This window comes from Phacochoerus africanus, chromosome 10 (assembly GCF_016906955.1).
Source record: "Phacochoerus africanus isolate WHEZ1 chromosome 10, ROS_Pafr_v1, whole genome shotgun sequence".
In the NCBI taxonomy this organism is placed as follows: domain Eukaryota; kingdom Metazoa; phylum Chordata; class Mammalia; order Artiodactyla; family Suidae; genus Phacochoerus; species Phacochoerus africanus.
The window spans coordinates 9,230,338-9,253,818 of NC_062553.1; the positions used below are offsets into that span (position 1 = coordinate 9,230,338).

Consider the following 23,481-nt stretch of genomic DNA (forward strand, 5'->3'; position numbering starts at 1 on the left):
CCCCCCCCCCATTTTTTTTTTTTTTTTTGGCTTTTAAGGGCCACACCCACAACATATGGATGTTCCCAGGCTAGGGTTTCGAATCAGAGCTACAGCTGCCAGCCTACGCCATAGACACAGATCAGAGCTGTGTCTTTGACCTACACCACAGGTCATGGCAACACCAGATTCTTAACTCACTGAGCGAGGCCAGGGATCAGACCTGCAACCTCATGGTTCCTAGTTGGATTTGTTTCCGCTGCAGCACAATGGAAACGCCAAAAAAAATTTTTTTTTTCAATTCCAGTATTTTTTCTTTCTTGACAAAGGAAATTTTATAGTACCCATTTAATAACCAAAATGATCCTTCTTACAATGTTGTTTTCCTTCTGTCCCTTTCTTCCATGGGCCGTACTCCATTTTCAGAACTTCTTATTTGTCAAAACTCCCAAAGAAACTGTCATGCGCAGTGAATCAGGATAGTGAACCATCTTTTTCTGTATATGTCACATGGCAGACAAGAGTAGATGAAAGGAACATTGCTAAATTGGCAAAGACGGCCTGTCCTTAACCTGGTCCCCTCATGTTTGCAATATGGCTGTCACAGTTCCAGGCATCACAGACGAAAAAAAATATATATATATATATATATATCCAGAGGAAGCAGAGGCTATTTCTTTCTCATCCCCTTGTGAATAAACACTCTCTCCTAAAAGCTTCCTAGCAAACTCATCCTCATGTCTCATTTACCCAGTCTGCCACTTCTTTCTTTCTTTGTTTTTGGTTTTTAGGGCCATACCTGGGGCATATGGAAGTTCTCAGGCTAGGGGGTGAATCGGAGCTGCAGCTCCCGGCCTACACCACAGCCACAGCAACTTGGGATCTGAGCTGAGTCTGTGACCTACACCACAGCTCAGGGCAATGATGGATATGTAGCCCACTGAGCTACAGGGATTGAACTGAGACCACAGATCGAACTTGCCTCTTCAGGGGTACTAGTCTCATTCATAACACACAGAGGCACCATGGAAACTCTGCTGTGCCACTTCTTATTCTGTGATCTCAGGTGAGTTACAGAGGAATATCAGTTACACTGCCTGTAAGGTAGTAAGATGTCCTCCTTCCTAACTCATGCAAGCGTTGTGAGGAATAAATGAAATTATTTTCAGTGCCTACAGCATGCAGGGGCTAAATAAATGTTTTGCCTTTTCTTTTTCTCATTGTTCCCTAAAGCCACATATTTGTTTTATGATTTTCCACCTTCACATGCCATTTCTTCTTATTCTCCCCAGATGCCTCATTGCTTTGTCTCTCCCTTTTTTCTCCAGCATCTTGCTTGCTGTTGGAAGTCTGACTTGACCCAATGTGAAGCCCTCTTCTCCATTCCAGATCCAGGACACCATCCCCTGAAGGAGTCATCAGGGACCTGTGGGATAGGGGCCATTGCCGGGGATGCCCTAATAGAGGTAAGTGAAGCCCCAGAAGATCAGTTTTGTCCAGGGGGCCAGGGGTCTTCAGGATTATAACAGCAGTGGACCCAGGATGCTTCCCGTCTGGGATCAGGAACTATGGAAAACAATGGAGTAGGACTCCAGGGACCAACAGAGAGAAACATTCTGCTGGGAAACATGAGCGGCAGTCCTGGGCCTTTCACATGTCATTTTTTTTTCCCACGGATGAGTCACATATGTTATTGAAGCATCAGTTTTCTCATTTTCAAAATGGAGTCCGTACTTACCTTTTTGTCTCTCTTACCCTCCACAACACCACAGACTTCAACAGGCAGGGACTATATTTTATTTTCAGCGTCCCAGTTACATCCAGCTCATGGTATATTACCTGGCACTTTGTAGCCACGATACCTACTTGTTGAAAACTAAAGTGAGTGTAGGAGTTCCTGTCATGGCTCAGTGGTTAATGAACCTTACTAGTATCTATGAGGATGTGGGTTCGATCTCTGGCCTCATTCAGTGGGTTAAGGATCTGGCGTTGCTATGAGCTGTGGGGTAGGTCATAAATGCAACTCAGATCCCCCGTTGTCGTGGCTGTGGTGTAGGCTGGCAGTGTAGCTGTTTCGACCCCTAGCCTGGAAACCTCTATATGATGTGGGTGCAGCCCCAAAAAGACCAAAAAAAATTAAAGTGAGTGTAACATAAGAAAGCATAGATATAAATGTTTGTAAACTTCAGGTATAATAACAATGTTCTCACCACCTCCAAGATTAGCATCCGTTTCTATGCTTAGCAGGTATACAGTTTGTGTTGGCTGATAGCCTCCACATCCTCTGTGCAATGTAGAGCATATTGTGAGGTTGTTTTCATCAAAGATATGGAATATTTTCAAGCAGGAGAGCACCTGTCCTGTGTCAGACCATACCTATAAATCTCCAGGTTGTCTAAGGTCTGATGGCAGGTAGGTAACATGCACGTCTCTACCTGCTCCCTCTGTACTCTGAGAACATATTGCTTAAGACGCTTTCCTGCTGAGCCTGAACGTGGCTTCCACATTCTTCTCTCCTGCTGTAAAAATAGGGCTGTCCTTATTCTTCAACCCAAACAAATATCTCAAAGAATTATGATTTGGTTTTGCTGCTAGGAAATAAGAGAAATAGCAAAGAGGGAATGAATCAATCCATCCAAGGGAGATTACTGTTAAATTGATTAGAAACAAGCCCCACCCCCACCCCTGCATAGAGAGGCCACACCCAGAACACCAGATTCAACTGCTCTGTCTCGGTGACGGGCTGCATTTTTTTTTTTTATAATATTTTAAAGCACTTTACAAACATTTCTAAATTGATATAATGCCTTGGAACCAGTTTAGAACACAGCAACAAGTGATTAAAAGGCCAGAAGAACTGATCTATAATGAAAGATAAAGAATGGAATATGACCTGAAGTTTCCATCTTGGCTCAATGGTTAATGAACCCGATTAGTATCCATGAGGACGCCGGTTTGATCCTTGGCCTTGGTCAGTGGGTTAAGGATCTGGCATTGCCATGAGCTGAGGTGTAAGTCACAGATACCTCTTGGATCCCACGTTGCTGTGGCTGTGGTGTAGGCCGGTGGCTGTAGCTCTGATTTGACCCCTAGCCTGGGAACCTCTGTATGCTGTGGGTGTGGCCCTAAAAAGCAAGAAAAAAAAAAAAAGAATAGAATATGACCTGAAATTTGACCAAAGATGCATTGACAGTTATCTCAGCCACCTGTAATTACCTGGCAGTGTGTGAACTCCAAAGTGAGAGATGGATTATTGCATTCTGCCATTAGGGGTTTTAAAAGAGAAAGTTCATTTTTTTTTTTTTTTTTAAGGAGAAAAGTTTAGCCAGGCAGATCGATTCTCTAAGGGCTCAGAAAGCTGTAGACTCAAGGTTGCTGTAGGACCAAGGTCACGAGCAGAGAATGACTCTCTTTTACCATCAGGCGTAAAACCAAAGCCTTCTTCCATCCACCTCCCTTCCCATCCTCCCCTCTCTCACGGTCCATTGGCATTAGTTTATGATTTGGAGGGACTTTACTGTCTTTGTATCTCTGGGAATAAACTGAGGATCTGCAGAATCAACTTAAGGAAAATTAAAGGCATGAATTACAAGGAGCTAATTTGGAGACTAAATAGGGACGGAGTCCCATACTCTTCCTGTGTACCTACTAAAGGACTGAATTCTTCTCATTGGTACCTGGGGCCTGGGACCCTGGCCACAGGGAAGTTTCGGGAGTTGGGTTGTGTGGGGAATGGTGGTGCCTATTTTGATTGGCTGTGGCCCAGTGGAAATCAATGATACTGACCCATGCAAAGCTGAACTTAAGAACTACTGGAAAAATGAACACTTTCAAATCCCAAAGCATAGGGTCTGCAAAAGAGGTTAATTTGGTGGAATAAATAGGTTCACAAGAATAGGTGGATCCAGAAGACAAGCTGATGACTTATAGGCAGAGGAGTGAGTCTTTGAAAAAGAGCTGTGGTCGTAGTGACAAGTGGATGTTTGCTATGGGGCTTCAAGGAGAGTGGGAGACACACACACCGGTAGACGATTGATTGAGCAGCTAAGGCTCAGTGCCGCTATCTTGCACAATGGCAGCAAGTCCCTTCTTATAGTGTTTGATGTGTGATTGGCGTCCCTGGACTTAGGAGAGGCAGAAACACTTAAGGGGCTCTGACAGAGGGTTACAGGGGTGCAGAGGAGGAGCCATGATCTATTCAGAAGCATTTGGGAAGAGTTTCAGATGACATGACATTTATGCTAATTCATGATGATGCAGAATTTACTAGGAAAAGAGAGAGGGAAATGAATTCCAGACAGAGGACAAAACTACAAATGTAAGGGGGTCTGGGGGAGCTGAGTTGCCCTGAGCACTGTCTGCAAGATGGCAGGGGGAGGCAGGGGGCAGATCTTGGAACAGCATGTTGCTGGGAGGGCACCATTCCCTGGACACGAGGAAGTCATGGAAGAGTTACGCAGGAAGCTATTTGACGAGAGAAAGGTTAGGAAAGCTGACATTGTCAATGGTAGAGAGGGTGGAGGTGAGGTGAGGCTGGTGGCAGGGCACCAACTGGGAGGCTGCTGAAATAGCCCAGGCAAGAAGGGTCTGACCAATGTCACTGGGGTGGGAGGAAGGATCGGCAGGGATGACCTCATGGGTCTTTCCCTCACACCTTTGCCCACGTCTGCTTCCCTTCTGATGAATCAGGCCGGACGGCTCTTACATTTGTGCGGTCGAGGTCACTGCTGGCTAGGGCATGGAAATACCTGGAAATGTTTTATTTTTAACTTGCCTGGGCACAGAGACTGACAAATATCTCCAACAACGGAACTTGGCATGTCCTTCATCATCTGGCAAAATGACTCTGCCTTATTAATAGCGGGAGCCGGCTCATAACTCTTAGCCGCATTTCTAACAAACCCTTTCCCTTTCTCTGGGGTTGATAAATTTGATAAAAATTTGGAGTGGTGCGGAAAGGTTATGTGGAGCACATTCCATATCCCACAGGTTGAGAACCAGATGGATTTTCAGTCATAGACTCTAATAATGTGTGATATTATAGGGAGCAGAGTACACAAAATATTACAGCAAGTCCCAAGCACTATACTTACCACAATCTCCTGAGTTTACAGCCCTCCCACCAGATACCTAATATATAAGATTGTGGTCCAGTGCTATAAACGGGCTTAACACAGTCTATTCTGAAAAACTGGTACTTCAATAAATAAGATAAGTGGAGGAACCAGGATATAAGAAAACATATAAAAAACCTTTTGAAGGTCACCCAAGCCTGGGGAGATAAAACTCAATAGTTCAGGGACAGAAGCGAAATGGAGTTTTCTTTGTTTTAGATAGAAAATTACAAGGCGCTGTTTGAGGTTATAGCTGGAGCTGGAGTAGTCCCTTGCAAGAGTGCAATTTAACAAGCCAGCTAGGAATCTGACCCCATGTGCCTAAAGGAAACAGATAACTTTTGGTTGGCTCCTTACCGTGATGAGAAATGCCCCACTAGGAAGGGAAACTTCAGAGGGGATGAAAAATGTCCTGTGCCTTGTTTCGAGTGGTAAACACATCGGCAGAGTCCAACTGACAAAACTCATCAAATTGAACACCAAAGATGGGGGCATTTTACTGATACCCACCCATCGAGAAACATAATATAAACAATTTAAAAAAAAGCAAAAGAGGAGGAAGAAAAAGCACTCTGCTATCGTCCCATTGGCAAATTAACAGGAACCAGGTAGTGGAGTAGATCACACTTGGGGTGGTTAGGATGTCGGGATCCCAAACCTACCCCCACCAGACTTATGGCTTGGAGGAAAGGACAAGTTTATTTAATACATTTGGGAGGCCCAGACTGCCCCTGATAACTTGACTGGAGAAGAGGATCCATCTCTGCCTTTGGCTTCTCTGTCCAAGTATAAAACTAATTAAGTCTCTCTGTGAACTTAGAACCCAGTGTAGGGATAACAAATAGATTTCATTTCCTCTCATTCATGAATCACACATGGAGGACTCAGCTAAAAAAGGTTTCAAGACCTCATCGATGCCAGAAGAGGAAAATCAGCATTGATTAGTGATGTCTGTTGAGGGTGTAGTAGGGTGGTCTGGAGTGAGTACGCTGAATATCTGCTCACTGCGGCTGCCCTAATTTTTTGAAGGAAGATGGAGGATGGGATCTGGCTTCTCAAGGCCACCAGGAAGTTTCCCTAGTGGTGAAAGCAGTGACTGTAGTGCTGCTGGGAATGTTAAGGCACATTGGGTCTGGAGATAAGTTCTGTTTCTTCCTGAAGTTTTCAGAGGTGAGGCTGGCTTAAGAGAACCAAGCAAAGAGTATGACCAAAGGAGCTGGGCAGAGGTAGAAACCAGGTCCATGAAAAGGTGACCAAAGCCAGAGAGAAAGAAGGCAGAGAAAGTGAGTATTGACTGGTTTAGGAAGGGTTTTGGATTCTCTGATTGGATGGGGTATAGCCCCAGTGGCTTGGAGGATGGGGTGCTGTTGTCAGTTTGCACTGCTGAATTCTGGCTCCTTTAACCTCCTCTCCTTGAGGACAGACGTAATACCAGGGCCTGGGGGAAGGGGATCAAATGTGAGGGAAGGCAGAGAAGGGAGCAGATGAAGGAATCCATAGGGAGCCTCGGAGGGAAATACCCAATGTGGGATGCTGTCTCCTGCACTGCTGGCCATCTCCCCTCTTTGGCTGCTCACCCTTTCTAGTCCAGATCTTTTTTTTTTTAAATGACAGAGAATGTATGTGTACTGTAAAGCATATCAAGTGCTTTTTAAAAGACTTTAGTTTTTACTTTTCTTCCTTTTTATAGCTGCACCTGTGTCGTATGGAAGTTCCTGGGCCAGGGGTATATTTGAAGCTGCAGCTGCAGGCCTTAGACCACAGCTGCGGCAGTGCCAGATCAGAGCCACCTCTTCGACCTACGCTGCAGCTTGTGGCAATGCTGGATCTTTAACCCAGCAAGGTGAGGAATCAAACGTGCATCTTCATGGACACCCTGTCGGGTTCTTAACCTGCCGAACCACAATGGGAATTCCCCAGGTGCTTTCATCTTTGGTGCTGGGTGTGATGATTTCCACACGCATACATGTAACTTCCTCTCTAGTCAAGGTTTCCATTTCCAGTCTCCCAGAAGTGGCCCTGTGATGCGTCCTAGTCTGTTACCTCCTATTCTGGGGTGATCACCAGAGTGACCAATTGTCCCCCTTTGCCTGGAACTGAGGGGTTTCCTGGGATGTGGAACTTTCAGGGTCAGAACTGGGAATGTCTTGGGAAAACCAGGATGGTTGGTCACCCTGGTTCCCAGGATTCTGCCATTGGTCTTCACTGATTAATTTCTCCTGGTTTCTAACTCCATTCAGCAGAGTCATAGGTACTTGTTTGCATCTGGCTTCCTTCATGAAACACTGTATCTGCGTGAGATCACTCTGATTATTGCATATAGCAGTTCCTTTTAAAAATTTGATTGCTGGGAAGTTCTCCCCCGGCACAGTGGGTTAAGAATCTGACTGCAGGAGTTCCCGTCATGGCTCAGTGGAAATGAATCCAACTAGGAACCGTGAGGTTGCGGGTTTGCTCCCTAGCCTCGCTCAGTGGGTTAAGGATCTGGCGAGGCCGTAAGCTGTGGTGTTGGTCACACGAACAGCTTGGATCTGGCGCTGCTGTGGCTGTGGTGTAGGCCAGTAGCTGTAGCTCTAATTCGACCCCTAGCCTGGGAACCTCCATATGCTGCAGGTGTGGCCCTAAAAAAAAAAAAAAAAAAAAAAAAAGAATCTGACTGCAGTGGCTTGGGTTGCTGTGGAGGTGTAGGTTTGATCCCCAGCCCTAGTGCCGTAGGTTAATGGATCTGGTGTTGTTCAACTGTGGCCTGAATTCAATCCCTGGCTGAGGAACTTCCAGATGAGGCAGGATATGGCCATAAAATTAAAAAAAAGAATTTTATTCCTTGTTAGTGTCTATGGTATGACTACACCACAGTTTGTCCATTTTCCTGTTGAAGGGCGTTTGGGTTCAGGTACTTTCCGATGTTGATAATAAACACACTGACTAGCCTGCAAGATGTACCTGTTTTTTATTGTGAGTTTCCTCAAATGTGTAGGAATTAAGAGGAGGGATAAATTGTAAGGACATCAATAATCAAATAGGGGTTGGTGATTACTCCGTTTCCTTAAAACAATTCCAGGGACTGTGCCAGGGACTGGGTAAATAAAGAGAGTAATTATGTGATTTTCATGATGACCCTATCTGGTACCATAATTGCCCCCCCCCCATTTAACATTTGAGAAAACTGATGTACAAAGCAGTTAAATGCCTTGTGCCAAAGTTAGAATTTGAACCCAAGCCACCTGGCCCCTGCACCTGCTTTCTCAACCACTTCACTCAATGCCCCTTGCAAAAATGAGACAAATCTTAATTAAGAGGGTATTCTCCCTGAGTATAATACTGAAATCTGCATGGCCTCTGTAAATTTGGAAAATTGATGCTTTCCTGCCTACTCCAGGGTTGTGAAGGATAGTAGTCTCCAAGGTGCTGAGAAATTTCTTCCAAGTACAATGGTCCAGCCATTCCATGACTTCTAATTAAAGATCTGCCACACCTTTTCTGTTTTCATGGCTCTGTGAATTGAAGTTTGGCACTTGTCATCAGCCTGTACATGGAGTAAAACATGAGCCATTGCATTTGCCAACCTGCAGCACCCCCTGAGTGGAGCTCAGGGAAGAGACGAGAAGTGAGGCACTCTGTGCTCTGGAAAAACTGGAAGAACAGGCCTTCAGAGAGTCAGATATTTTTAGAAGACTTTATGAGCCCAGTTCTCGCATCTCCTCAGATCTAGAAAACACTAAAATCCTTCAACGGTGACTGATGTCTGTGACTAGTAGTCACTTTTATTAAACCAGCAGCGAACTTCTATAAAATGTGTGCTTGGCTGCATGCCCGTCCCCCTTCACCTTCCTGACTTGTATCTTGATATTCCCCCTTTCCTCTTTGGGGCAGTGTTACCTGGGCTGTGGTTAGTGGGCAAAACAAAAGATGTCCCGAGGACAGCTACTCCCAAGGGTGGCAGTGAGCCCTGAGGGAACCAGGGAAGAAATGGGGACTGGCCCGCAGTTGAGGTGCACATCGAAGGGGTGATTCCAGTAAGCCCAGACCTTTAGTTCTTCCCTGGAAATAGGTTTTCTGTAAATCTTCTGCTGTAAATTTGGTTTTCTGTAAATCTTTTGTTCCTACTACCTTCCCTTTGTTGCAAAACTCATATATCCTAACTGCCCCCCCCCCCCCCCCCCGCCACCTCCTCAGAGCCATTTCTCTAGGCTACCTGAGATGCTGTCTCCTGGGCTTGAGTCCTAATTTCACCACGAATAAAACACTCAACTTTCAGGTTGTATTTTTTGTCTTTTGTCTTTTTAGGGCCGCACCTGGGGCATCTGGAGGTTCCCAGGCTAGGGGTCAAATCAGAGCTATAACCACCGGCCTACACCACAGCCACAGCAATGCCAGATCCTTAACCCACTGAGTAAGGCCAGGGATCGAGCCTGCAACCTCATGGTTCCTAGATCCGTTAACCACTGAGCCATGACGGGAACTCCCAGGTAGTATTTTTTTTTTTGGTCAACAGCTTTCTGATCCATGAAGTTCTCTGCACTTGGAACATTATGATTGTCCTAGAGGTAAGGCATTTATAGAGTGTGTTCTGTGTTTCAAGGAGCTGGATGCTCTGAAGTGCATGTCAGAGATGGAAAGCGTAGATTCCAATTTTATTAGCAGAGTGAAATTGGCTGTCCCCCCCTATTGTGCTCCTGAGAATACCAAGGATCTGGTAAGCCTTCAGACAGGAGGAAATTTTTTCCCCAGGTCAGTAGTGCCTGGGGGTCTGGAGAGAAAGGACCCGTGAGTGTTTTGGTGGAATGGAGTTAATCAGTACCATCTTTAACTGAATTGTTTCTGCAGAAGCCAAGGGTGAAGTGGGCAGATAGATAACGGAAATAATTGCTTTGTTTCCAGGGTGAGTCATTTCTAGCCTGAGGCACTAGAGTCCGATTTCAGTTGATTGCATCACATTCTGCTTTAGCATAGAGATTAATTTATATCTTGGTGGGCTTGTGTGATGAAATTGTTCTCTGAAATGTTTTGAGATTTAATAAAGCAGATGAAGATCTGTGAGTAGGCAAAGTTTCAAAGGCCTGTGACTTTTAAACAAAGACCTAATGAACAAACAGTAGGTTGTGACTTTAAATCATCACTCATGGAGTTCCCATCGTGGCTCAGCAATAGCAAACCCAACTAGTATCCTCCATGAGGACTCAAGTTCCATCTCTGGCCTTGCTCAGCTGTGAGCTGTGGTGTGGGCCTGGGAACTTCAATATGCCATGGGTGCGGCCCTAAAAAGATGAACAAATAAAATAAAATAAAAAATAAAATCATCACTCATTTCAAAAATCTGAGTTCACACCTGCTTTTGCTGTTTCCCTCTTAGCTTTCTCTTTCTTCTCGGATTCCTCTGTATCTCTGATTCCCTTCACTTTCATCCATACTTCTCCGGCTCCTCCCGGCCTTTACAAATTGGCCACAATGTCTAATGGAAGCATGGATCCCAGGATATTGAAGGCAACCTCTGAGTTTTATTTTAAGGATACTGGGGCTTAGGGCTGGGGAAGGGATTAGAAGTAGAGGCAGAATGGAAACTTGGCTTCAGTGATCCACTGTTGCTGAAATTTGGCCTCTGCCTGCCAATGCTGAATTGAAACAGAGACAGAGTTTTGGGTAAAGGAGAAAAAGATAGCGTTGTTGCTTTGCCAGGCAGAGGGGGGCACAGCAGGCTAACACCTTAAAGACTGTGCCCACCTTGGAAGGGGTTAGGCGGTTGTTTTATGGTTTGAGGAGTATAATAAGGATCATGGCCATAGATAAGAAACAGGGGAGAGGCAAGCTTGCATTGTCTTTCAAAACTGGTGTTTAGTGGCACCAGGACTGGTTCTGGTGGTCCTCCTTCTTCCCAGAATGAAAAGGGCTTCATCAAGTAGTTCTTCCATTTGTTGGCATTTTAGTTCTGCAGAAAAGCTCAAAGATTTGTTATCTATATTCCTTGGGGAGGAACCAGGACCCTGCCCCAAGGCTGCACTATTGTCCTGGTTCCTCCCCAAGACGGCTCCTCCCTGGTCTCTGCATCCCCTCCCTGCCCTGATTAGCAGCTGCCCTTTGGAGCTCAGGGAAGGTCTTGGAGGCTGAGGCTTATTCCCTAAAAACAAGAAATGAAGGACACAGAGAGTCTTGTTTGCCCGGGATCTTCACAGGGCACTAGCTCGGTTACATGCTTAATATTGTTATTTAGTGCTTGTCAAAAGTATTTAAAATATTGATTATCCTGTTATAAGATAGTATATGGCTCCTGTAAAATGTGTTTTAATTATTTTCACAGAAAACTGAAGAAAAAAATTAAAAATCAATTACTATGTCTTCACCCAGAGATAACCACCAGTAACAACTGGGGTTTATTTCCTTCCAGTCTTTTTTCCACTCAAGTCAACAGGAATGACATATATTTTAAAGAGACAGGATTCTATCATAGAAGCACATCCGAATCCTGACTTTTATGCTTAATATTCTCTTTGTTAGCATTTCTCATGACACTCAATAGTCTTTAAGATACAAGTTCATTTTTATCACATTTTAAACTCCACATATAAGTGATATCATGACATTTGTCTTTATCTGACTTATTTCACTTACTAGGATGATCTCTAAGTCCTTCCATGTTGCTGCAAATAGCATTATCTTTTTATGGCTAATATCCCATTTTTTGTGTGTGTATGTGTATATGTACATACATATATATTACGTTCTTATTCATTCATCTGTTGATGGACATTTAGGTTGCTTCCATGTTTTGATGATTGTAAATAATGTTGCAGTGGACATAGGGGTCCATGTATCTTTTTGAATTAGAGCGTTCTCTGGATATATGCCCAGGAGTGGGATTGCTGGATCATAAGGTAGCTTTATTTTTAGTTTTTTAAGGGACTTCCATACTGGTCTCCACAGTGGCTACATCAACTTACATTTACACCAGCAGTGTAAGAGGGCTCCTTGTTTCCACACCTTTCCAGCATGTATTATTTGTAGACTTTGTGATAATGGCCATTCTGACTGGTGTGAGGTAAAACTTCATTATAATTTTGATTTTGAAGTTTAAATATGACTTTTAATGAGTGCATGGTGCTCTAGTCTGTGCTGTATCATAGTTTGTTTAACCGCTTGTGGAACTTATTGCATGAAACTCCCTGTTTTTGATTTAAAAGCAGATGAGTGAGACATTTTGTACCTCCCAAAGGGGAGGGGGGAGATCAACAATTCTAAATGAGTTGCTTTTGTTCAAAGCTCTCAATTGCTTTCTCCTTCTGTGGGTCAGAGACTCTCACAGGGAGAAAAGCATGGCTGTGTACCCTGATCATGTTGATTTAATTACCATCTTTGTCTAGAGATTTCCTTTGTTCTCCTGTATCCACACCAGTGGAGAATCCACTTAATTCTGTGCCTTCCCCCCCTGCCACCAATGTCGTCTTAAAATCCAATTGCTTGCTCCTGTTGCCTGCCTTGTGGGGACCCAACCCCCACCCCTCCCTGCACTGGCTTTGCTCAAAATCCTCCCGAAGCAGAAAAAGTACCTGCTGGGCACTTGCTCAGCATTGCCAGAGAGGACAAAGAAAACCTTGTTCATTGTTTGAAGCTGGCACTTTACAGTTTACCAATCCTTATCTGCCCTGGGAAAGGTAGAGAGAAAATGTTTCTGAGTTCCTAGGTGACTGACTCACAGTGTTGGAATCACAAATCAGACCTGGTGCTGGGAATTGTTTTCAGTTGCAAGGATGAGATGGTACATGTACCACAGACTTTGATGGCAAAGAGACCTCTGCCGGAATCTCACCTTTGCCCTAACTTGTGGAATGCTAGGTAGATAATTCATGGAAACCACCTGTGCCTCAATTTCCTCTTCTGTATCTCCGGAATAATCCTAGGTCCTGACTCATAGGCTTGGGCAAGGATTTAAAAAGACATAATGCAGAGTTCCTGTTGTGGCTCAGGGGAAACGAATCCAACTAGTAAGCACGAGGTGGCGGGTTTGATGCCTGGCCTCGCTCAGTGGGTTAAGGATCTGGCGTTGCCATCAGCTGTGGTGTAGGTGGAAGATGTGGCTTGCATCCTGTGTTGCTATGGCTGTGGTGTAGGCTGTTAGGTACAGCTCTGATTTGATCTCTAGCCTGGGAACCTCCATGTGCCTCGGTTGCAGCCCTAGAAAGCAAAAAAAAAAAAAAAAAAAAAACATAATGCTGCTGAAGAGTTGAGAGCAGTGTCTGGAAGATTAAGGGGGTAACAAACGGTGGCAAAGACCATCACTTACCCTACCCACCAGGCTCTGTTGTTTCCACGTTCAAGGTCAACATTTATCTTCTCCGTGAATAATAGAAAATGAAAATTAACGTGATAGCCCTGAGATGATCTCTTGCATATATATACATAAAATAAAGCATACTTGGGTTTAAATTGAGCAATGAGCCTTCGTTGTTCAGAACGTGATGAGAAGCTGGAGGTCAATTTTGCGAGCATCTTACTAACTGTATCGAGGACAAGGCACTTAAGTTTTCCTTTCCTAGATGCTTATACGTCTACAAAGCTCTACGGTTCCTGACCTTGAGTCCTGCGTCCCGCAGACTGAACAACCTGGACAAAGGCCCATTTCTGGGAAGCTGCATGACCGAGCTTCCTGGTCCCAGGTGGGCAGATCAGCTGCCCTTTGGCTTTGAAACCCGTTGGAGCTGTCATGTCCACTTTGGGCGAGCGACATGACCTTCACACCACAGATGTGGGTGTTCTCTGTGAGCCAAGTATGGATGTACCCAGGGCGGAAAAGATGTTCTGTGCCGCGGAGAACAATTTAGTGTAATATCTGCTCGTAAACACAGCCGTTTCCTCCGAAAGTGATGCATTAGCCTGCCGGCTGGCCGCCCTGCTGCTCCTTCAGGCTGAACAGTAGCGACGTCTGAATCACCTTCCAGAAGCACCTTGTGGCAATTTGCTAATTATTTTTATGATGACAGGTCAGCAATAAAGGTGGCCTTCCTGCTCTGCTCTTTCTCTTCAGACGTATGACAGGAGAGCCCATTTTTCAAAGGAGTTTAAGGACTCAGGCGGCCGGGCACTGGAGGCCCTGAGCACTGGCTGAGTTTCTCCTTGTTTCTTTCTCTTTGCATTTTCTTGTCCAGGGCCAGGTTTTTTTTCCTCCTTGGCATTAGAAGGTGTTTTCGAGGTTTCTGTGGCTGTCGTAACAAAGCACCACAAACTAGGTGACTTAAAACAGCAGAAATTAATTCCCTCATAGTTCTGGAGACAAGAAGTTCAAGATCAGGGTGTCAGCAGGGCTGTCCCAGGCCTGCCTCTTCCTTTTTGAGGTTGTCGGCAATCCTCGATGTTTGACGGCTTGTGAATGCATGAGCCCATTCTCTGCCTCCACTGTCACAGGGCGTTTTCCCTGTGTGTGTCTGTGTCTCTTCTTGTTAGGACACTATTTCCAAATGAGGTTACATTAGAAAGTCCTGGGGGAAGAATTCCAACACACAGTTTTTTTGGCCGTGCCCAGGGCATGCCGAAGTTCCCAGGCCAGGGATCAAACCTGAGCCACATCAGTGACCCAAACCACTTCAGTAACAACTCAGGATCCTTAACCCACTGAGCCACTAGGGAACTCCAACCACTTTTTTTTTTCTTTTTTCTTTTTGCCATTTCTTGGGCTGCTCCTGTGGCATATGGAGGTTTCCAGGCTAGGGGTCGAATCGGACCTGCAGCCGCCAGCCTACACCAGAGCCACAGCAACGTAGGCTCCGAGCCTCGTCTGCAACCTACACCACAGCTCATGGCAACGCCAGATCCTTAACCCACTGAGCAAGGCCAGGGATCGAACCGGAAACCTCATGGTTCCTAGTCAGATTCGTTAACCACTGAGCCACGACGGGAACTCCATTTTTTCTTTTTTTTTTTTAATGGCAGCACCTGTGGCATATTGGCAGTTCCTAGGCCAGGGGTCAAATCAGAGTTGCAGGAGTTCCTATCATGGCTCAGCGGTTAGCAAACCCAACCAGCATCCGTGAGGACGTGGGTTTGATACTTGTCCTCCATCAGTGGGTTAAGTATCTGGTGTTGCTGTGAGCTGTGTGGTATAGGTCAAAGACATGGCTGAGATCCAGCGTTGCTATGGTTCTGGTGTAGGCCAGCGGCTGTAGTTCTGATTGAACCCCTAGCCTGGGAAACTCCATGTGCCGGGAAAAGATAGCAAAGGGTACTTCATTTATGAAAACTTGGGGCCTTATTTCTAACAATTCACCAGGCCTAAGACTGGTGAGGAGGTGCTTTAATTGCTTGCTTTGCAGGTAGGAAGAAGGGGCTCAGCTCCAAGCTTATATTTGTTGTGATTACACATGTGTTAAAGGCCATATGCCCTCTTTGAAATGCCTTTGTTTGTTTGGGTGAATACAACCTTCTTTGAATTCTAACAGGATTACAGCATTCCAAGTAATAAAGAAATAGTCACAAGACCCATAGCCCAGGGGCTCCCTTGTTCTGGTGGCACCTCTTCTATGATAAATCCCTGTTTCCAGCCTAAAGGGAAACATTTATAGAGTCATATTAAAATGACCACAGAAAAGTTAAAATTCTGAAGTTAGTCATCGCAACAAAGCCCAAACTCTTTTAACTAAACAGGGCAGCTTTGAAATGTAATGGAAAACCTTATAAGGCTATATAATATAATGTGAAATGCTTTATTCCTTTTAGTAATTTCATGAAAAGTTGGGCAGTTCTGTGGTGACTTTCATCCGAAGTGCCTCAGATGCGAGGCTAATTTTATAAATTAGGCTGTCTGTGGGGCTTCCATATCCTGCCTGTGTTTCTTCTGGATTTCCAAAACCTATGGAGGGTCAACCCACCTCCCCCAGGATCCAGGTTAAAGGGCTCTGTGTGATGATGACTCCACTTCAGTGAGGTGTTTGGGGATCTTGAGAATTTCTTTTTCCTAATTTACATCCCAAGGAAATACTTGACACAGTGGAAAGAAATACAGATTTGAAACGAGCTGTGTGAATCGGGGTCTCAGTTTCCTCCACTGGAAAATGAACCATTTGGACTTAAGACTTCGGAGGTTGTCTTCTGAGTCGTAGCTTCCTGGAGTCATTGGTTTGTGATGACTTTTTCTAAATTGCTCTGAAAGGTTGATCAGGAAGCTAACTATACTTTCAGGGAACCGTCTGTGACTCGGCAGTCTGCTCAGCTCTGCTGACAAAAATCTTCTGTTGCATGAAGGATTTGCCTAGTATTCGACCCCCGTTTTCTTCAGGCTTGTCAATGCCTGCAGCACAGCAGTGACCTTGCAAAAGGAAACAGCCACTCTGCATTCTTTCTGCCAGCATTTGTGCTCCCTAAAGGCTGTCCTGGAGATTATTGATGAGGGCTATGGCCAGAAGTGAGCCCTAATATTTGGATAGGTCTTTATACTTTTCACAATGAATTCATGAGCATTCATTTATTTAATCCCTCAAATAGTCTGGAAGTAAGCTAGAATGGCATTATTCTTCTCATTTGAGGACTGAGGAAACCAAAGAGCATTGAACCTGTATCACCTTAACAAGGTCACAGAGGAAAGGAATGGCAGAGGGAAGGCTGGAATACAGATTTTCTGGCTTCTAGTTCAGGTGTTCTTCCATTCCGATACATTTGTACTGAACTGTCCAGGTGGGGAAGAGAAAGACCTTAACATCTACACCTACTATATGCTAGAAACTATATTAGAAAATATTTCAAGCCACCGTCTGTGATTTCAAAGACTGAATTCTTTCCATCACCTAATATTTCTTCCTTGGTGACTAGAAACCAAATTTAAGTACCAAGGGCCTTTGGATGAAGCAGATCGAATTAGTTTGGTTTTGCAGGCTGCTCTAACTCTCCAGATTGTGATGGGCTAGTGTGCCCTGGGCTGGGTTCAGTCTCCTTGGTTTCCTCCAGGGAGATTTCTGTGGGGGGGTGAGTGGGGAGCAAGGGAAGCTGCCTAGGGAATGTGTCGTTTCTACCTGGGGGAGAGCACTGGAAGATGTGAGAACCTGGGAATGTCACTGCCCTCTCCTGAATGGCTGGCATGATGTTCAGAGGTACAGTTGTCCTTCCATATCTGGGGTGGTGGGGATTAGGTTTCAGGACCCCTGTGGATATCAAAATCTGCCCACATTTAAGTCCCTTATAAAAAATTGCATAGCATTTGCATATAACCTACATACATCCTCCTGTATACTTGAAATCATCTCTTGATTATTTATAATACCTAATACCATGCAAATGCTATGTAAATTGTTGTAGTTACACTATGAATAGTGCCTGTCACGTGGCAAATTCAAATTTTGCTTTTTTGGATTTCTCTGGAATTTTTTTCCCTGCTGTTTTCCAACCTCAGGGGGTAGGAATGTGCAGATGTGGAGGGCCAATTGTACCAGGAATTTTTCATGGATGCTGTTAAGTCCTCCTCACCTGATGCATGGACCTGCAATTTTATCTCTAGGGAATGACCTCAAGGAGGTATTACCAAATACTTATTTTCCTCACTGGATGCTGTGAAGATGAAATGAGATGATATATGTAATCGTGTGGCAGAAATACAGCCAGCTGGTCACGATTAGAAAACAACATAGTGTTTTCATGAGAGGATGGACTCCGTGTGCAAGGGCTGGTCTGCCACCTGCTAGTTTCAAGTTCTGGGCCAGGTGCCTTGTAATTGGGCCCTAGTTCTCTCATTTCGCCTGATGGTGGTTCTGAGGCTTCAATGATGTGGTCTTTCTGAATCACCAGACCTAGGCCTTTGGTCTTTTCTACAGTCAGTCCTCAGCAAGAAGCTCCCCTTTCTTCTCACCTCTCTTTTGCGTTAATGGCTTGATTCTTGTTAAAGTATTATTAAAAAGAAATATTTTTTTCTTTGAAAAAGATTTTTTTTTTTTTTTCCTGAAGTGCTTATACTCTTCAAGAAAACAGGATCTGCAAACACAGTAGCTTGCATGAGGATATGGGTTCGATCCCTGGCCTTGCTTGGTGGGTCAGAGATCCATTGTTGCCATGAGCTGTGGTGTAGGTTGAAGACACAGCTCAGATGCTGTTGCTGTGGTGTAGGATGGCAACTGTAGTTCTGATTTGACCCCTAGCCTGGGAACTTCCATATGCTGCTGGTGCGGCCCTAAAGGGCAAAAAAAAAAAAAAAAAAAGTTTCATGCACCCTTATGTTCATCACAGCACTATTCACAATAGCCAAGACATGGAAAAGGCCTAAATGTCCATTGACAGATGAATGGATTAAGAAGATGTGGTGCATATATATATAATGGAATACTACACAGACATAAAAAAGAATGAAATAGAGCCATTTGCAGCAACATGAATGCAACTAGAGATTCTCATACCAAAGGAAGTCAGAAAGAGAAAGACAAATACCACATGATATCACACATGTAGAATCTAAACTATAGTGCTAAAGAACCTATTTATAGAACAGATTTACAGACATGGAGAAAAGACTTGTGTTGCCAAAGGGGAGGGGGAGGGGGAATGGACTGAGAATTTGGGGTTAGTAGATGCAAACTATTGCATTTAGAGTGGTTAAGCAATGAAGTCCTACTGTATAGCACTGGGAGCTACATCCATCCAATCTCTCTCTCTTTTTCTTTTTTTTTGTCTTTTTGCCATTTCTTGGGCTGCTCCCTTGGCACATGGAGGTTCCCAGGCTAGGGGTCCAATCGGAGCTGTAGCCACCAGCCTACGCCAGAGCCACAGCAACTTGGGATCCAAGCTGTGTCTGCAACCTACACCACAGCTCATGGCAACGCCAGATCCTTAACCCACTGAGCAAGGCTAGGGATCGAACCCGCAACCTCATGGTTCCTAGTTGGATTCGTTAACCACTGAGCCGCGACAGGAACTCCCCATCCAATCTCTTGTGACAGAACATAATGGAAGATAATATGAGAAAAAGAATTCTTTTATGAGCCAGCTTTTCTTTTTCACCTCTTCATTGTTGCAGTGAGTGAATAAAGGCTTGATTGTTACTTTCGGTTTGGCTCATCGTGCTAATTGACCACCTGGACACCTGGAAGCCTAGCAGCTTTAAATTCATTTCTCTGGATTCTTTTAAACATGATGATGCATAATTACACAGATTGGCCAGGAACATAGAAGCATGATAAGAGTAGATCTCAAACTTCAGTGCAGAATTTTCATCCCCAGCTGTCCATTTTAAAATAGTGATGCTCTGGTCTGATCCCAAACTAGTCATATCAGAATGTTTGTGGATGGAGCCCAAGCATGGTATTTTTAAAGCTCCAAATGATTCTACTATTAGCCGAGGTTGTAAACACTACTTTGATGGGCATCCAAATCACTAATCTGGGAAATTAATAGCGCAGGCTCATGAGCTCTCCTTAACCTGCCATGAGAGAATCATATAAGGGTGCATTCTGGGAATCTGAGTCCAGGAGATTCTGATGCAGGTGTTTACTAATTTGAGGATGGTTGAAAAATATTGGTCCAGCCTATGAGTGTGTGTGAATGTGTGTGTGTGCATGTATCTGTGTGTATGTAGATATGGTACTTGTGGAGAGAGAGTGACCAGGAAAAAAGAAAATAAAGAACCATAAATCCAAAGAATAATGTAAAAAAAAAATGGTATATTCATTCACCCATCCATCTGTCCAGGTTGGGTGGCAACATAATGCCACAGGCAAGAGCATAGACTCCTATCAAAAACATCTGAATGCTGGCTGTGCTAATCATTAGTTCTGTTTCCTTGGGCAAAGTATAGAAACTCTCACAGCCTCGTTTTATTCATCTGAGAAATGGGCACACATATAATACCTTCTTTTGGAGTTTCTGTTGTGGCTTACCAGGTTAAGAACAAGACATAGTGTTATGAGGATGCAGGTTCCATCCCTGGTCTCGCTCAGTGAGATAAGGATCTGGCATTGCCATGAGCTGTGGTGTAGGTCACAGATGTGCTGCTATGGCTTTGTGTAGGTCAGCAGGTGCAGTTCCAATGTGACTCCTAGCCTTGGGAACTACCACAGGTGTAGCCCTGAAAAGAAAAAGAAAATCTTCTTTGTTTTTTATTTTGTCATGACATTTGTATAAATAATGTTTGTAAAGTATTTAGCACAGTGCCTAGAACTTCCCTGTCTGATACGGTAGCCACCACCCCACGTTTGGCTACTGAGCTTTTAAATGTGGCTAGTTGGAATTGAGATCGAAAGCACACTCTGGATTTTGAGGACTTAGAATGAAAAAAAGGGGAGAGAATGTAAAATGTCTCATTAAGAATTTTAAAATGTTGCAGTGTTTTGGTTATGTTGGGTTGCAGCAATAATATTTTAGACATGCTGGTTTCAATAAAGTATACTTTTGAAATTAGTTTTACCTGTTTCTTTTAACTTTCGCTCATGGCAGGTGTTAGTTCCTGGGCCAGCGATCAAATCCGAGCAACAGCAGTGACTCGAGTCACAGCAGTGACAATGCCAGATCCTTGATCCTAACCAACCACCAGGGAACTCCTCTGTTTACTTAGAATTTAGCTACGAAAATGTTTAAAAAAAACGTGTGGCTTACATTATATTTCTGTTGAACAGTGTTGGCCTAGAATGCAGTAAACTCTCAGTGAATGTTAAGCGTATTATTATTTTTGTTGTTTTATGTATTTAATTCAAAAGAAGCTAGTGAACCCTTGCTGTGAGAGATATAACCATCAATTATTGATCAGAAGGAGCGCTTGGTATCTAGTTAAGGCAAACAAAGGAATCAAGGAAGTGTGGGACTTGATTCATCCTGGAATTCTGGGGTGTGTGAGAAGTAGTCCAAACAAATTCAACATGGGATTCAGAATCATTCCTAGGACCTTACAGATTGTGATCATTGCCTCGGGTATTCCAAAGCATAAGCAGTCATGACAAGAAGATATATTATCACTTGCAGCAAGTAAGGAGAACACTGGGGACACTTCCCAGAGCAGTGTCTCCTGGAACAACAAAATTGGGGAATTGTTTTTTTTCCTTTTTGTCTTTTTAAGGCCACACCCGTGGCATATGGAGGTTCCCAGGCTAGGGGTCGAATTGGAGCTGTAGCTGCTGGTCTACGCCATGACAGCAGTGCAGGATCTGAGTAGCATCTGCGACCTACACCACAGCTCACAGCATCCTTAACCCCCCCGAGCAAGGTCAGGGATCAAACCTGCATCCTCTTTAATACTAGTCAGATTGGTTTGCCCTGAGCCATGACGGGAATTCCAAAATTGGGGAAGTTTTAAGTTAAGGGGTCATGCATATTCATAAAGAGACTTAAGCAGAGGTGAATCCAGCATAGACTTGGGGCAAAGATGGACAGAGCCCAGGCTTTATTTGACTCACGTCTGAGGGTCAGTATCACTGTGTCCTCCACCTTGGTGTGGCCTTAGTTCCTGCAGAACTCAGAGATGTTTTGTTACATACATCCCGGGGGAAGAAGTAGGACTCTGCTTTATCACTGCTCCATTGTTGACTGCCTTTGCTCTGTTCCTGTATTCCTGTGTTCTCTTAACGTCATTGCCACTGAGACCTGTACAAGGGCAAGCACTGTGGCCTGGCTTAGATCACAAAGTGGCTTAGGCTAAAATGCGTTCTCTAATGTCAAAGTGGCTTAGGCTAAAATGCGTTCTCTTTCTCTGGGGACCCTCAACCTATCTGTTTATATACCAAGTCTTCACAGTATAGGCCCACATCTAACATTTGTTAACTCTTTTGTAATAGACAACTCTGAAAAAAAAATGAGCCTTTTTTTTTTTTTTTTTGCAGGAATTTTAAACTGCTTTGCCACATGCTTTTACAAATAAAAGTGAAAAGCATATATAGGGAGACTATATATATATATATGTATATTTAAATATATATATTGACTGCACCCATGACACATGGAAGTTCCTGGGCCAGGGATTGGGACTGAATCCAAGTTGTGGCTGCAAACTATGCCACAGCTGCAACAACACCAGATCCTCAAGCCATTATGCCATGCTGGCGATTGAACCTGCACCTCCGTAGAGACAAGCTGGATCAGTAACCCACTGCACCACAGCAGGAGGGATAGGGAGGTACACAGAGTAAGGAATGCTTGAAGATTCTCAAACTTGCTAATCTCTCACTGGGCACATTAAACCAAGTGCTAATCCACAACTTTTACCGTTATCTGCACAAGTCTTTCCAAGGAAGATATACTTGGTGTTGAAATGACCTGAAAGTACAACCGACTGTCTTTTGTTGAGTCCTCTGGTTGCAAGTCAGTGTCTGTCTAAATATTTTTCTGCTACAAACCCATGTTCATATTTGTCTTCTTTTAGTTAATTATGTGAAGATGTGTGCAATTTTAACTTTGGACCTTCAAGGGGAGATGGCCTTTTTTTTTTAAGTCTATTTCCTGTGCAGAACTGGAGCTACTGCTTGTTCTTGATATGATATTGAGAAAGGGAAGACATCTGTGGTAGAACCTGAGAGTCATCCTAGACTCTTTCCTCTTCGTCCTAACATCCATCAACTACCAGGTCCTGAAATCTACTCCTGCAGACCTCAAATTCATCCACTTCTCTTCAAGCTAAGAGTGGAGTCTGGAGTTCCCGTCGTGGTGCAGCAGAAACGAATCCAACTAGGAACCATGAGGTTGTGGGTTCAGTCCCTGGCCTTGCTCAGAGGATTAAGAATCCAGCTTTGCTGTGAGCTGTGTAGGTCACAGATGCATCTTGGATCTGGCGTTGCTGTGGCTGTGGCATAGGCTGGCAGCTGTAGCTAGGATTAGACCCGTAGACTGGGAACCTCCATATGCTGCAGGTGTGGCCCTAAAAAGACAAAAAAAAAAAAAGTGGAGTCTAATCCTCATGGGACTAGGAGAAGGGATGGGGAGAAGATTCTGGAATTAACACATAGGTGAAAATTAGTTATAATGAAAGTGATCTTGGGGAGTTCCCATTGTGGCTCAGCATGGTAAGAACCTGACTGGTATCATGGGGATGTGGGTTCAGTCGCTGGCCTCGCTCAGTAGGTTAAGGATCCGGTGTTGCCGCAAGCTGTGGCATGCGTCGCATGTGGCTCGGACTTGGTGTTGCTGTGGCTGTGGTGTAGCCCTCAGCTGCATTTCTGATTTGACCCCTAGCCTGGGAACTTCATATGCTGCAGGTGTGGCCTAAAAAGAAAATAAAAAGTAACCTTGGGAGAAAAACCATGGGGGAGAAATGCCTGAAATTTTGCTTAACTCATCTCACCCAGGTCCATTATAACACAAAACCATAGAATAAAACTGTTATTTCTCTTCCTTTTCCAACTGAGGCCATTCTTCATCTGGACCAAAGTCTGTTTTTGACATAAGGAAAGGATGATAAGGTAAATAAGGAAATCTCTCTTTTTAAAGTTTCATTTTCTTTCTGCTG

The 23,481-nt window shown here is 44.2% G+C and overlaps 1 long non-coding RNA gene across 1 annotated transcript in view; it reads left to right on the forward strand.

The window, feature by feature from the left end:
* The window catches only part of LOC125138256 (uncharacterized), a 105,511-nt gene that overhangs the window by 47,815 nt on the left and 34,215 nt on the right, over positions 1–23,481 (forward strand). Inside the window, exon 4 of the long non-coding RNA XR_007137612.1 lies at positions 1,308–1,445. This is a non-coding gene — a long non-coding RNA (uncharacterized LOC125138256). The remainder of the gene's footprint in view (positions 1–1,307; positions 1,446–23,481) is intronic.